The sequence below is a fragment of the Pogoniulus pusillus genome, chromosome 9, assembly GCF_015220805.1.
Source record: "Pogoniulus pusillus isolate bPogPus1 chromosome 9, bPogPus1.pri, whole genome shotgun sequence".
Taxonomy (NCBI): Eukaryota; Metazoa; Chordata; class Aves; order Piciformes; family Lybiidae; genus Pogoniulus; species Pogoniulus pusillus.
The window spans coordinates 4,374,716-4,387,192 of NC_087272.1; the positions used below are offsets into that span (position 1 = coordinate 4,374,716).

General features: G+C 48.2%; 1 long non-coding RNA gene across 1 annotated transcript in view; it reads left to right on the plus strand.

Annotated features, from left to right (window-relative positions):
* The window catches only part of LOC135178409 (uncharacterized), an 83,805-nt gene extending 71,667 nt beyond the window's left edge, over positions 1–12,138 (plus strand). Inside the window, exon 3 of the long non-coding RNA XR_010303507.1 lies at positions 11,887–12,138. This is a non-coding gene — a long non-coding RNA (uncharacterized LOC135178409). The remainder of the gene's footprint in view (positions 1–11,886) is intronic.
* The last annotated feature ends 339 nt before the right edge of the window (positions 12,139–12,477 follow it).

Below are 12,477 nucleotides of genomic sequence, written 5' to 3' on the forward strand. Positions count from 1 at the left end.
TTGGGGGGTGGGGAGAGAGAGAGATGGGTGTGTGGTGCAAGGATGTTCTTCTGTGGAGTTCATCAGGAGTTCTTCTGGTGGAGGTGCAGCTCTGGTGGAGGTGCACTCCTGGAGGTGCACCCTCTGGCAGGCATTGCTCCTGTCTTTTTATACAGGTTTTTAGATGGATGTCCAGGTGCAGCTCCCCAGGAAATCTGCCTGTGTATTCCTGCATTCGCAGGGGTCCTGCGGCAGCACCGGGGGAGGGCCTCTGTCCCCTCCCTGCACTGCTTACCTGTCCACACCCCAAATACACATAGCCTTTTCTCTTCGGGGTAGCTGACATAAGATGTGCACAGCCTGGGCATTCAAGCCAGCCTGAGGTCCAGGAATTTCCACACAGCCACTGCCTGTTGATTTGCATCCCTGAGCTTTCTGCCAGGCACCTCCTCTGAGCCCGGGAGGTCAACAAAGGCAATCTTTGTCTTTGTTGATTAGGGAGAGATGATGGCAGTCCTTATCTTTGTTGATGAACGAGGGAGAGAGGATTTAGACTTTCACAGATGTCAAAAAAGCCCCAAACAACAAGGAGGTTAGGGGAAAAGGGTTAGGTGGATTAGAGAGTTAGAGGCAGAGTCAGCCACAGAGACCAGACCTCCAGACAGAAGGCACAGCCAAGAAGTGAGAGCTGAGAAGTGTGTGAGAAGTGCTTTATGGAGATCATGGCACACATGAGCCTGATGACAGTCCTCTTGGACCAGGTCTCACCAAACAGCTTATTAAACTCGTTCCTTCACCCTATGCTAACACCTTGGCTAGCAGGTTTCTATCTAGGAGTGATAACGTAAGGCCTCTCACTGTTGGTGCATTCACTGACCAGGCAGACAGAGGACAGCTTGTCCCATTCTGCCCTAGTCTCTGCTATAGAAACTATGGCTACAGGGATAAAGGATGGCATTCCCTGGAGGTCTTCAAGAAAAGACTGGATGAGGCACTTAGTGCCATGGTCTAGTGCTGGGTTGGACTGGCTGAGCTTGGAGGTCTCTTCCAACCTGGCTGATTCTATGATTCTATGATTAAAGCTAGCATGAAACCAGTGGAGTAGGTTGAAACAGAGGCAACGGTGCCAGAAAAGGAACTGTCACTTCTTCAGCTCCCCAGAGCAACTCAAGTATAATTATTCTAATCATTGCAGTTTCTCTCACAACAAGTGGGATGGTCAACCTCCTTCAGCTCTTTCTCTAGCCTTCACTTCAGTTCCTTCCACTGGCACTGACTGTCACCAGCAGCACCTCCCTGCACCTTGGGGAATTTCTTGTGTTTTAATTGACATCCCGAGGAGTCAGTGAGATTTCTCAGCAACCTACAGGATTTAGCCCTAATAGTATTTACAGCAATTAAACACACCAATTAAATAACAAAACAACTAATGACAAATTGATGCAATGCCAAATAAAGGACTCAAATAAATGCTTAATTAAAGATGCTAATAAAATCCCCCTCACCCCTTTACAGTCCACTCCCTAGAGCAGAAGATGACTTTCTGCCTCAGAATTCTTTCAAGCCCTTTACAAGCCCAGTCTCTAGGGTTGTTGCCTTCTTTAACCTCTGAATTAAATGCTTGTTAGCTAAGCACTGTATAAACCCATTGCAAATGCACCAAAGTAACGAAGTCGTCTCCAGAACGCTCTGTGTCCTACAGATAGGGTGTGCACAATATTCCTGTCTGCATCCAAGTTCCTGTTCACTAGGGTCATAGAATCATAGAATCAACCAGGTTGGAAGAGAACCCCAAGCTCAGCCAGTCCAACCTAGCACCCAGTCCTGGCCAAGCAACCAGACCATGGCACTAAGTGCCTCATCCAGGCTTGGCTTCAACATCTCCAGGGACGGCGACTCCACCACCTCCCTGAGCAGCCCATTCCAATGCCAATCACTCTCTCTGCCAACAACTTCCTCCTAACATCCAGCCTAGACCTGCCCTGCCACAGCTTGAGCCTGTGTCCCCTTCTTCTGGTGCTGCTTGCCTGGCAGAAGAGCCCAATCCCACCTGGCTCCAACCTCCCTTCAGGTAGTTGTGGACAGCAGGGTGTGCAAGGCTGTGTCTAACTTTGAGCACCTGGGCAGGGGGACATGTGCCTGACCATCAGACCTCCTTAAGGCCGATTTTAGTGCTTAGATTTAGGCTAAGTACTTTGATGAATTGAAGCCAAAGTGAGAAAGGGTAGAGCTGTAATGCAGTGCAGTTGAAGTGATGCAGGCTGCTTTGCAATTTGTTATTGATTCTGTTAAGCTTTCTTATTTATCACCTAAGTAGAGCCCAGCCATAAAAATACAACTCTTAAAAATAAATGCCTTGGAGAATGGATCTACTGGTAAAAAATGGCTTTTAAGCAGGACTCGAAGAGGAAGGAGTTCTTTAAGCTGCTATTCAGTATTTCTTTCATGTGCCAGGACTGGCTCTCACCCTGGCAGATGGCCTCATTAGATACTTCTCTCCTTATCTGTACGGTGCTGGAGGGGTGGGAATCGGTGCTAAGAGCCTTGGGCTTTGAGAAGTCCAAATACCCTCTGAACTTGGTGGCAAGGAAAGCCAAAGGCATCCTGGCTGGGATCAGGAATGCTGTGGCCAGCAGCAGGGAGGGAATTGTCCCCTTGGACTCTGCTCTGGTGAGGGCACAGCTCGAGTGTGGTGTTCAGTGATGGGCACTGCAGTACAGGAGGGCTGTGGAGGTGCTGGAGCCAGTGCAGAGGAGGGCAAGGAAGCTGTGAAGGGTCTGGGGAGTGAATCTGCTGAGAGACTGAAGGAGCTGGGCATGGGTAGTGTGAAAGAGAGGAGGCTGAGGGCAGAGCTCAGCATTGTCTGCAGCTACCTGACAGGAGGTTGTGGAGAGGTTGGTGCTGAGCTCTGCTGCCAGGTAAATGGTGATGGAACAAGAGGGACTGGACTCAAGCTGCCCCTGGGGAGGTTCAGACTGGACATTAGGAAACATTTTTCTTCCCATCAAGCGTGGTCAGGGAGTGGAATGAGCTGCCATGGGAGGTGGTGGAGTGCCCAACCCTGGCTGTGTTTAAGGGTGGTTTGGCTGTGGTACTTGTGGCTATGGTTTAACAGGGACCTGGGTTGGACTTGGTGCTCCTGAGGGGCTTTGCCAGCCTGAACGTTTCTGTGATCCTGTGATTTAGCTTTGTCCATTTTGTGTCAATAGGGATAAAGTGAATGCTTATAAAAGGAGAAACTGAGGAGTAATTTCCCAGCCTTTCACAGAGGGCTTGCAGAAGATTTGAGCAGACAGGCTGCTGTGATCACCAGGTACACAATATATATAGTGCATGGCAGCCCCTTCCACTCTTATCTGTAACCTGGTTTCATGATGGGATTGTTGTCTTTGGGGTTTTCAGCAGATTGCTGATGTCAGAGCTTCCCTTTCTCCCTCTGATCCCTTCCATCAGTTCACATTATCTCCTCTCACGAGCCCGTGCGATTTCGGGTAACACTGTGCACGGTCAACTTCAGAAGAAGCTCTCAACCCAGCTTGGGTATCTCTTATCAGCTTTGCTATTACCCAGCTCCAGATTTGGGGCAGATAGAAATAGATGGGGTGGCAGAGAGAAAGGAAAAAAAGAAAGAGAGAGAGAGAGAGAAAGGAAGAGAGAAAGAGAGAGAGAGAGAGAGAGAGAGAGAGAGAGAGAGAAAGAAAGGAAGAGAGGAAGAGAGAGAAAGAGAGAGAAATAGAAAGAGAAAGAAAGGGAGAAAGACAGAAAGAGAGAGAGGGAAGGAAAGGAAGGAAGGAAGGAAGGAAGGAAGGAAGGAAGGAAGGAAGGAAGGAAGGAAGGAAGGAAGGAAGGAAGGAAGGAAGGAAGGAAGGAAGGAATTCTTTGGAGTTGTGAGAATGCCTCTATCTCTGTGCCATTTGCTTATAAGAGAAAGCAGGCAGTGCAGCCAGCAAGAGGATGATTATTCTGGTCTGAGTGATAGAATTCAGAGTCTATTAGAAATATTCGTAACACATACCAGGTAATCATAGAATGGTTTAAGTTGGAAGGGAATTCAAAGCTCAGCCAGTTCCAACCCCTTGCCATAGGCAGGGACACCTCCCACTAGAGAGGTCGCTTAAGGCCTCACCTAGCCTGGCCTTGAACACCTCCAGGGAGGTTGTGGATCAGAGAAGCACAGAATGTGATCTTTGATCTTAAATCATATTCTGTGATTCTGTGCTCCACAGCCTCCCTGGGCAACCTGTGCCAGTGTCTCACCACCCTCACTGCAAAGAACCCTTTCCTGACATCTAGTTTGAATCTCCCCTCTGTCAATTTAAATCCATTACCTCTCATCCTGTCATTACAAGACAGGATTGTCAGTAGTCCCTCCCCAGCCCTCCTGGAGGCCCCCTTCAGATACTTGAAGGCCACTCCAAGGTCTCCTGGAAGCCTTCTCTTCTCCAGGCTGCAGATCCCCAGCTCTTATAGCCTGTCCTCATAGCAGAGCTGCTGCAGCCCTCTCAGCATCTTTGTGGCCTCCTCTGGACTCACTCTAATACAGGGGTCCTTAAACTACGGCCCCCCAGGGTCCTCAATCCAGGCCAGCAGTATTTGCAGAACTCCCCTGCCCCTGCCCCCCGCGGGGTTGGGGGGAAGCAAGCAGCCACTTGCTGCCCCTTAGTGTGCTCGCCGCCTCCACAGCCCCCAGCGCCCGCCGCCAGTGGGCTGGAACCCAGCTATCGTCTGGCCCCCAGCTGTGCCCGGGGCACAGTGAACCAGCCCCTCTTTACAAAGTGTGGGGACTCCTGCTCTAACAGTCTGATGTTCTTCTTGTGCTGGAGCCTCCAGAACTGCACACAGTACTCCAGGCTGCTCTCACAAGAGACCTCTGTATCCTATATTCCCAACAGCAAAAGCATCACCCAGAGCCTCTTCCCTGAAGATTGAATCCCATTTATAATGTCTGGCCACTTTGTATTTGGAAGACACAGAACAGTCCCACGAAGATGAATTAATAGTGAGTTCTCTCCAAGTGGCAGTTTTCTTCTCTGTGCATCTCTTTCTAGCACAGCAGCATCCATCTTTCTGTTTGAACTAAAGCAGTTGTTGACACTTGCCTGGTGTTGAGAATAATTGCTTGGTGGCTGCCCCATCCCAGCTGTGCCCTTCCTGTGTGTGGAGCAGAACTAGAAGTGGGTAGATTCAGATTGGATGTTAGGAAGAAGCCTTTCATCATGAAGGTGGTGAGACACTGGAACAGGTTGCCCAGGGAGGTGGTGGAAGCCTCATCCTTGGAAGTTTTTAGGACCAGGCTGGATGTGGCTCTGAGCAACCTGATCTAGTGTGAAGTGTCCCTGCCTGTGGCAGGGATGTTGGAACTGGCTGATCCTTAGTGTCCTTTTCAGCAGATAGTTCTGTGATTCTATATGTCACTTTTAGTTGTGGGGGAGGGTGAGGAGTGGAAATGGAGAAAAAACTAATTCACATGAAGGTGCTGCTTGAAGTGTGCCAGATTACTGCATGAGATGCTTAGTGCCATGGTCTAGTTGACTGGATAGGGCAGGGTGCTAGGTTGGACTGGCTGTGCTTGGAGGTCTCTTTCAACCTGGTTGGTTCTTTGATTCTATGATATTTGAGTGCTTGCAAATATATCAGATAACTTGCACTCTCCCCTTGGGAAACTCAAGAGGAAAAGCATGCATAGCTAGCAAGTTAAGAAGTATGAGAAGAAATGAACATGAAAGAGACTTAAGGGGGGGAAAAAGCATGAAAAGAACAGAACTAGAATTAACAGCCTTACCTGAAGAACAGAACTAGAATTAGCAGCCTTACCTGAAGAACAGAACTAGAATTAGCAGCCTTAACTGAAGAACAGAGCTAGAATTAGCAGCCTTGACTGAAGAACAGAACTAGAATTAGCAGCCTTGACTGAAGAACAGAACTAGAATTAGCAGCCTTGACTGAAGAACAGAGCTAGAATTAGCAGCCTTGACTGAAGAACAGAACTAGAATTAGCAGCCTTAACTGAAGAACAGAACTAGAATTAGCAGCCTTACCTGAAGAACAGAACTAGAATTAGCAGCCTTAACTGAAGAACAGAACTAGAATTAGCAGCCCAGCCTTAACTGAAGAACAGAACTAGAATTAGCAGCCTTACCTGAAGAACAGAACTAGAATTAGCAGCCCAGCCTTAACTGAAGAACAGAACTAGAATTAGCAGCCTTACCTGAAGAACAGAACTAGAATTAGCAGCCTTAACTGAAGAACAGAACTAGAATTAGCAGCCCAGCCTTAACTGAAGAACAGAACTAGAATTAACAGCCTTAACTGCAGCAGAGTTGCTCCAACCACTGATCTTTCTTAACTGCACTGCTCTACATCCTCCAATTATGCCTGCATGCTGCCTTCCATCAAGAATAAAGGGATAAATCCAGTCCTCCAGGCAGGAGTGTTTCAAGTGATTCATCACATCAGGAACCCATGTGCTACAGCAGTGTCAAATCAGTGGCATTCTAAGTCACATTCTGACCCATCAAATATTCTTCTGTTTCCTTCATGTTTGTAGCCTGCCTTTCAAAAGCCCTGCTCTGATTTCCTTTCTGTCTTCAGTAGCTTCAGTGAGCTCTTGTTTAGTGTCACCCTGGCATTTCTGTTCCCCGCTGCGTGGGGCTTTGTTTCAGGCACTATAACTTGTGTGTGTTTTCCAGATGCTAAGAAGGACTCCAAATCTTCTCTGATGTATTTAATCTTTAGCAACTGCTCAAAGAAAATATGCTACTTACACCTATAGCCTTCTATTGCTTATGTCCTCAGACTATCATGACTACCAGAGTAGGACTGCAGAGCACTTAAAAGCCCTGTTACTAATGTCAAATACTATTTCAACCCACTGTGAAAGACTGAAGAGAAAAATGGAGCTCTGGGTCATACCTTAGAAAAATACTTCCCACAAAGTTTATAAAGCACAAGAACAGCAGCAGTGCTCCTCTGACAGGAATTTGTGCTGCTGGAGCAGAAGGATGTAGGGATCATTGAGAAGCTCAGAAGCAAGGGTTTCTTCTGGAGTGCTGCATCTGTGCCTGCAGGAGTTTTGTTCTTGTTTGTTTGAGATACCATTCGGCCAACTGAAGCCAGGAGTTCAAAGCAAGTGAGAGACAAAGCTGATGAAAACAGAGCATCTACAAGCCCTCCTTGAGGGACTTCCTAATATTTAGGATCATGGAATCAGTCAGAGTAGGAAGGGACCACAAGGATCAGGCAGTTCCAACCTCCTTGACATGGGCAGGGACACCCTACCCTCGATCAGGCTGCCCACAGCCTCAGCCAGCCTGGCCTTAAACACCTCCAGTCATGGGGCCTCAACCACCTCCCTGGGCAACCCATTCCAGCCTCTCACCACTCTCATGATCAACAGCTTCCTCCTCATGTCCAGTCTGAATCTCCCCACCTCCAGCTTTGCTCCATTCCCCCCACTCCTGTCACTCCCTGATAGCCTAAAAAGTCCCTCCCCAGCTTTTTTTGAGCCCCCTTCAGATCCTGGAAGGCCACAAGAAGGTCACCTGGGAGGTGACCTCCTCTTCTCCAGACTGCACAGCCCCAACTCTTTCAGTCTGTGCTCACAGCAGAGCTGCTGCAGCCTCTCAGCATCCTCCTGGCCCTGCTCTGGACACACTCCAGCATCTCCACATCCTTCATGTAATGGGGGCTCCAGAACTGGATGCAGTACTCCAGGTGGGGTCTCAGCAGAGCACAGCAGAGGGGGAGAATCCCCTCCCTGGCCCTGCTGGCCACACTTCTCCTGCTGCAGCCCAGGCTCTCTTGGCTGCAAGTGCACACTGCTGGCTCGTATTGAGCTTCTCATCCACCTTGTCTGTGTATGTCTCTCTCTGTCCTGTGTTACTGCTGTTGATGAAAATTGTGGTGTCTGTTGAGCTAAATCTATTCAAGCAGCTTCACATCCATGGAGTGAAAGGGGCTTCTGTTTCCATAGCCTCAGGAGAAGATGAAGGACAATTCCAAATCTTGAGTCTTTGAGCAATTATTTGAATTGTTTTCCATATTCTGCTGTATTTCCATGGCTAACTTGAACTGTTCTATTATCACCACAGGAAGTAGCCTAGAAGGGAAATGTTTCTCTGTAATGAGTAAGACACTCTCTGGCATGGCTGTACTGAGATGAAGAAAAGTGGGGGGTGGGGGAAATCACTGTACAGTTCAGCAATACTTAAAAGAAGCAAAATTATTCCAATCTGTGCAAAACATCACAGCTGTTCCCAGAAGTGTCACAACGTGGGGACATGGGAGGACAAGATACAGCTCTGCTGAGGAGGGTTTTGTGTCCCCATAGCTTTAGTCAGCGCGGAAGGGAAAACAAAGGCAAGTCTTGCTGTGCTGCAGAAACCTCTACTGGGCTGTAATGAAGGAGTAAAGTGAAGAAGTCACACTGGCATAATAATGCAATGCACATTTCACTGGCCTCAGTAAAAGCATAACAAATTCTCTCTAGCCTACAAGAATTTCAGTCTTTATTTTAATGGCACTAATGCAAGATTTACCCACTGAAGAGTAAGCTGTGATAGTCAAATGATGGTAATTGCATCATCACTGCATGAGAGTGTGGAGAGTATTCAATTAACCTTTGTCAGTAAAACAGTGGGGAAATAATGCCTTTAGTTTTAAACAGAATATTGCAATTAATGGCCAAGAATAGTTACAGGGTGCAGTTCTGGAGCCCCCAATGCAAGAAGGGCATGGAACTGTTTGAGCCAGTCCAGAGGAGGCCATGAAGATGCTCAGAGAGCTGCAGGAGCTCTGCTATAAGGACAGGCTTCAAGAATTGGGGCTCTGCAGCCTGGAGAAGAGAAGGCTTCCAGGAGACCTTGGAGTGTCCTTCCAGGATCTGAAGGGGGCTACAGGAAGGCTGGGAAGGGAATATTGACAAGGTCTTGTAAGGAGAGGACAAGAGGTAATGGGTTTGAACTGGCAGAGGGGAGATTCAAACTAGACATCAGGAAAGGGTTCTCTGCAGTGAGGGTGGTGAGACACTGGCACAGGTTGCCCAGGGAGGTTGTGGAGCAGAGAAGCACCCAACGTGATCAAAGATCACGTTGGGTGCTTCTCTGCCCCACAACCTCCCTGGAGGTGTTCAAGGCCAGGTTGGATGAGGTCTTGAGCGACCTGTCCTAGTGGGAGGTGTCCCTGCCTAGGGCAGGGGTTAGAGCTGACTGATCCTCGAGGTCCCTTCCAGTCTAACCCATTCTATGACTCTGTTATTTTTCTGGCACAAGAAGAAATCAGAGGCTGAGAAGGACATTCTCAACAAACATGGACACTGAGACCTGAAGTAATTTTGATTGCCAAACATCAGGACACATTTTACAGTTCAGTGAAACCATTAGGACTTGGGAAATACTACTTCCAGCAGGGGAGGTACCTGCTAGTGCTAATAATCTAAACTGAATTAATCCCCAGTGAGAGCAGTTACAGTGCCACGAAGTATGGCTGAAAGGGGCCAGAGAAAGTATGCCAAGGCACCTTAGCTAGTCTGATTCCTCAGTGATTTGCCATGGAGTTGTTGTGGTTTAATGGTAGTATGTTAATTGGTATGTGACACAGCTTAGGAACTTCCCCCTGCACTGTATGAACTTCACCAGGCTTGCTTGGAAGTAAGAAGCTTGGACAAACCCTATGAGAAGAGGCTGAGGGAGCTGGGGGTGTGCAGCCTGGAGAAGAAGAGGCTCAGAGGTGACCTTATTGCTGTCTACGACTACCTGAAGGGACATTGTAGCCAGGTGGGGGTTGGCCTCTTCTTCCAGGCAAGCAGCAATAGAACAAAAGGACACAGTCTCAAGTTGTGCCAGGGTAGGTCTAGGCTGGATGTTAGGAGGAAGTTCTTCACAGAGAGAGTGATTGGCATTGGAATGGGCTGCCCAGGGAGGTGGTGGAGGCACTGTCCTTGGAAGTCTTCAAGCAAAGCCTGGATGAGGCACTTAGTGCCATGGTCTGGTTGATTGGCTAGGGCTGGGTGCTAGGTTGGACTGGATGATCTTGGAGGTCTCTTCCAACCTGGCTGATTCTATGATTCTATGAAGCTGTATTTGCAGCACAGCAAAATTTACAAGCACATGTATATATATCTATATATAATATGTTTACAGGTGTTTAGAATTCTTTACAATTATATACAAATTAGAAAGAATACAGAAATCCAAACTCCCTCCTGGACAAAGAAACTGCCCAGAAGGGCTCAATGCTATCCCCTCCTTCTTTCTCCCTCTTTATCTCAGACAGGCAAAAAAGCCAGAAGCCAGCAAAAAAGGGATGAGAATTAACAAGGCTGAGTGCAGGGTTCTGCACTTTGACCACAGGAACCCCAAGCAGTGCTACAGGCTGGGGACAGAGTAGCTGAGAGCAGCCAGGAAGAAAGGGACCTGGGGGTGCTGGTAGGTTGCTGAATATGAAGTAGCAGTGTGCCCAGGTGGGCAGGAGAGCCAATGGCATCCTGGCCTGGCTCAGGAGCAGTGTGGGCAGCAGGACAAGGGAGGTTGTTCTTTTCCTCTACTTATTGCTGGTCAGGCCACCTCTTGAGTGCTGTGTCCAGTTCTGGGCTCCTTCATTCAGGAGAGATGTTGAGGTGCTGGAAGGTGTCCACAGGAGGGCAACAAAGCTGGGGAGGGGCCTGGAGCAGAGCCCTGTGAGGAGAGGCTGAGGGAGCTGGGGGTGTGCAGCCTGCAGAAGAGGAGGCTCAGGGCAGAGCTCATTGCTGTCTACAACTCCCTGAAGGGAGGCTGTAGCCAGGTGGGGTTAGGCTCTTGTGCCAGGCAAGCAGCAACAGAACAAGGGGACACAGTCTCAAGTTGTGCCAGGGGAGGTCTAGGCTGGATATTAGGAGGAAGTTGTTGTCAGAGAGAGTGATTGGCATTGGAATGGGCTGCCCAGGGAGGTGGTGGTCGCTGTGCCTGGAGGTGTTGAAGCCAAGCCTGGCTGGGGCACTTAGTGCCATGGTCTGGTTGACTGGCCAGGGCTGGGTGCTAGGTTGGACTGGCTGAGCTTGGAGGTCTCTTCCAACCTGCTTGATTCGATGATTTAATGTTAGGGTTCCTGAGAGGTTAGGGTACTGTGGGGAAGTTTGCTGCTGCTACAGTGTCAAAGGTAGCAACAGTACAGAGAGGATGTTTTTCTGGCAGAACTAGGTGACCTGGGTGATCACAGTGTGGAAAACTGATGAAATCTTATCATTAAAGTGTGAGCTTAGCCAGTCAGTAATGTATAAACAGAGTACTGCCTATATCAAGGGAGATCATTAGTCAGAAATGATGAAGACAGGAGGAGAAGGATCTGAATCTGCTGGTTGCCCATAGAGTGATTAGGGGCTGCTCCTATCACGTTGCCATCAAAAAGGCAAGTGCAGTTCTAGCATACTTTTGACAAGCTGTATCCAGGAGAGCTAGAAATGCCAGCAGGTATCTCACTGGTTCATCTGCAGTGCTGTGTGTGCTATTCTGTGCATCTGCATACTGAAGAAAAGAGAGACAAAAAGAAAGATTTAGGCTTAAGCAGGCGCAAAGGGGACCGGAATAATGAAGAAAAAGGGACTAAAGAATTGGCTTTGTTGACCTAGCAAATAAACTCTGAAAGGTAACATCATTTGTTGCTGCAAATGAATGGAGAAATAAGTTCTAAAGTACCAAAGAACCTTGAATGGTAGAAAAAAAACCCAAATGAGCAGCAAAATGTGTACAAATTAATGCCATTAAATATGAAGTTTGAAAACTGTTACAGTGGGGTTCTGGGTTATGCTTCTAACAAGAGATGAAGAAGCACAATTAGTATGTTTAAGGGGATGTTCTGTTGCTTTATGAAGGTGATGGCAGACATTAGGGTGCTTGCCTCCTCAGCGTCCCCATGGCTGGCTTTGTTTTGCAGTGGAGAGGTCTGGCACTGCAGAGTCTCCTTTTGGATGAAGCTGAACTGGAAGAGGCAATCCAGAGGCACACATGGTGCTGCAGCTGCTGATGGCTTCTCAGTTGATGATACCATTCTAACGTGGCTAGGAAGTAAAGCCCTGGAGATCACAGAATGATAAAGGCTGGAGATCATCTAGTTCAAGCCCTCTGCCAGAGCAGGTTCACCTACAGCAGGTAAGAGCATGTGCTGTGGGTGCCAAGTGCTTAGCATGGCTGTTTCACTGCCTCTGTCTTCTACTGACTGAAAAGGGAAAGAGCTGAATTTGTGATTCAGTTTCTGATAGATTTCTTGCTGATATCCCAGGTTAAAATGAAATCTGTCTTAATGCTTAAGGAAGGCATTTTGTATTTATTAATTTATAATCATAGAATCAAGCAGGTTGGAAGAGACCTCCAAGCTCAGCCAGTCCAACCTAGCACCCAGCCCTGGCCAGTCAACCAGACCATGGCACTAAGTGCCCCAGCCAGGCTTGGCTTCAACACCTCCAGGGACAGCAACTCCACCACCTCCCTGGGCAGCCCATTCCAATGCCAATCACTCTCTCTGCCA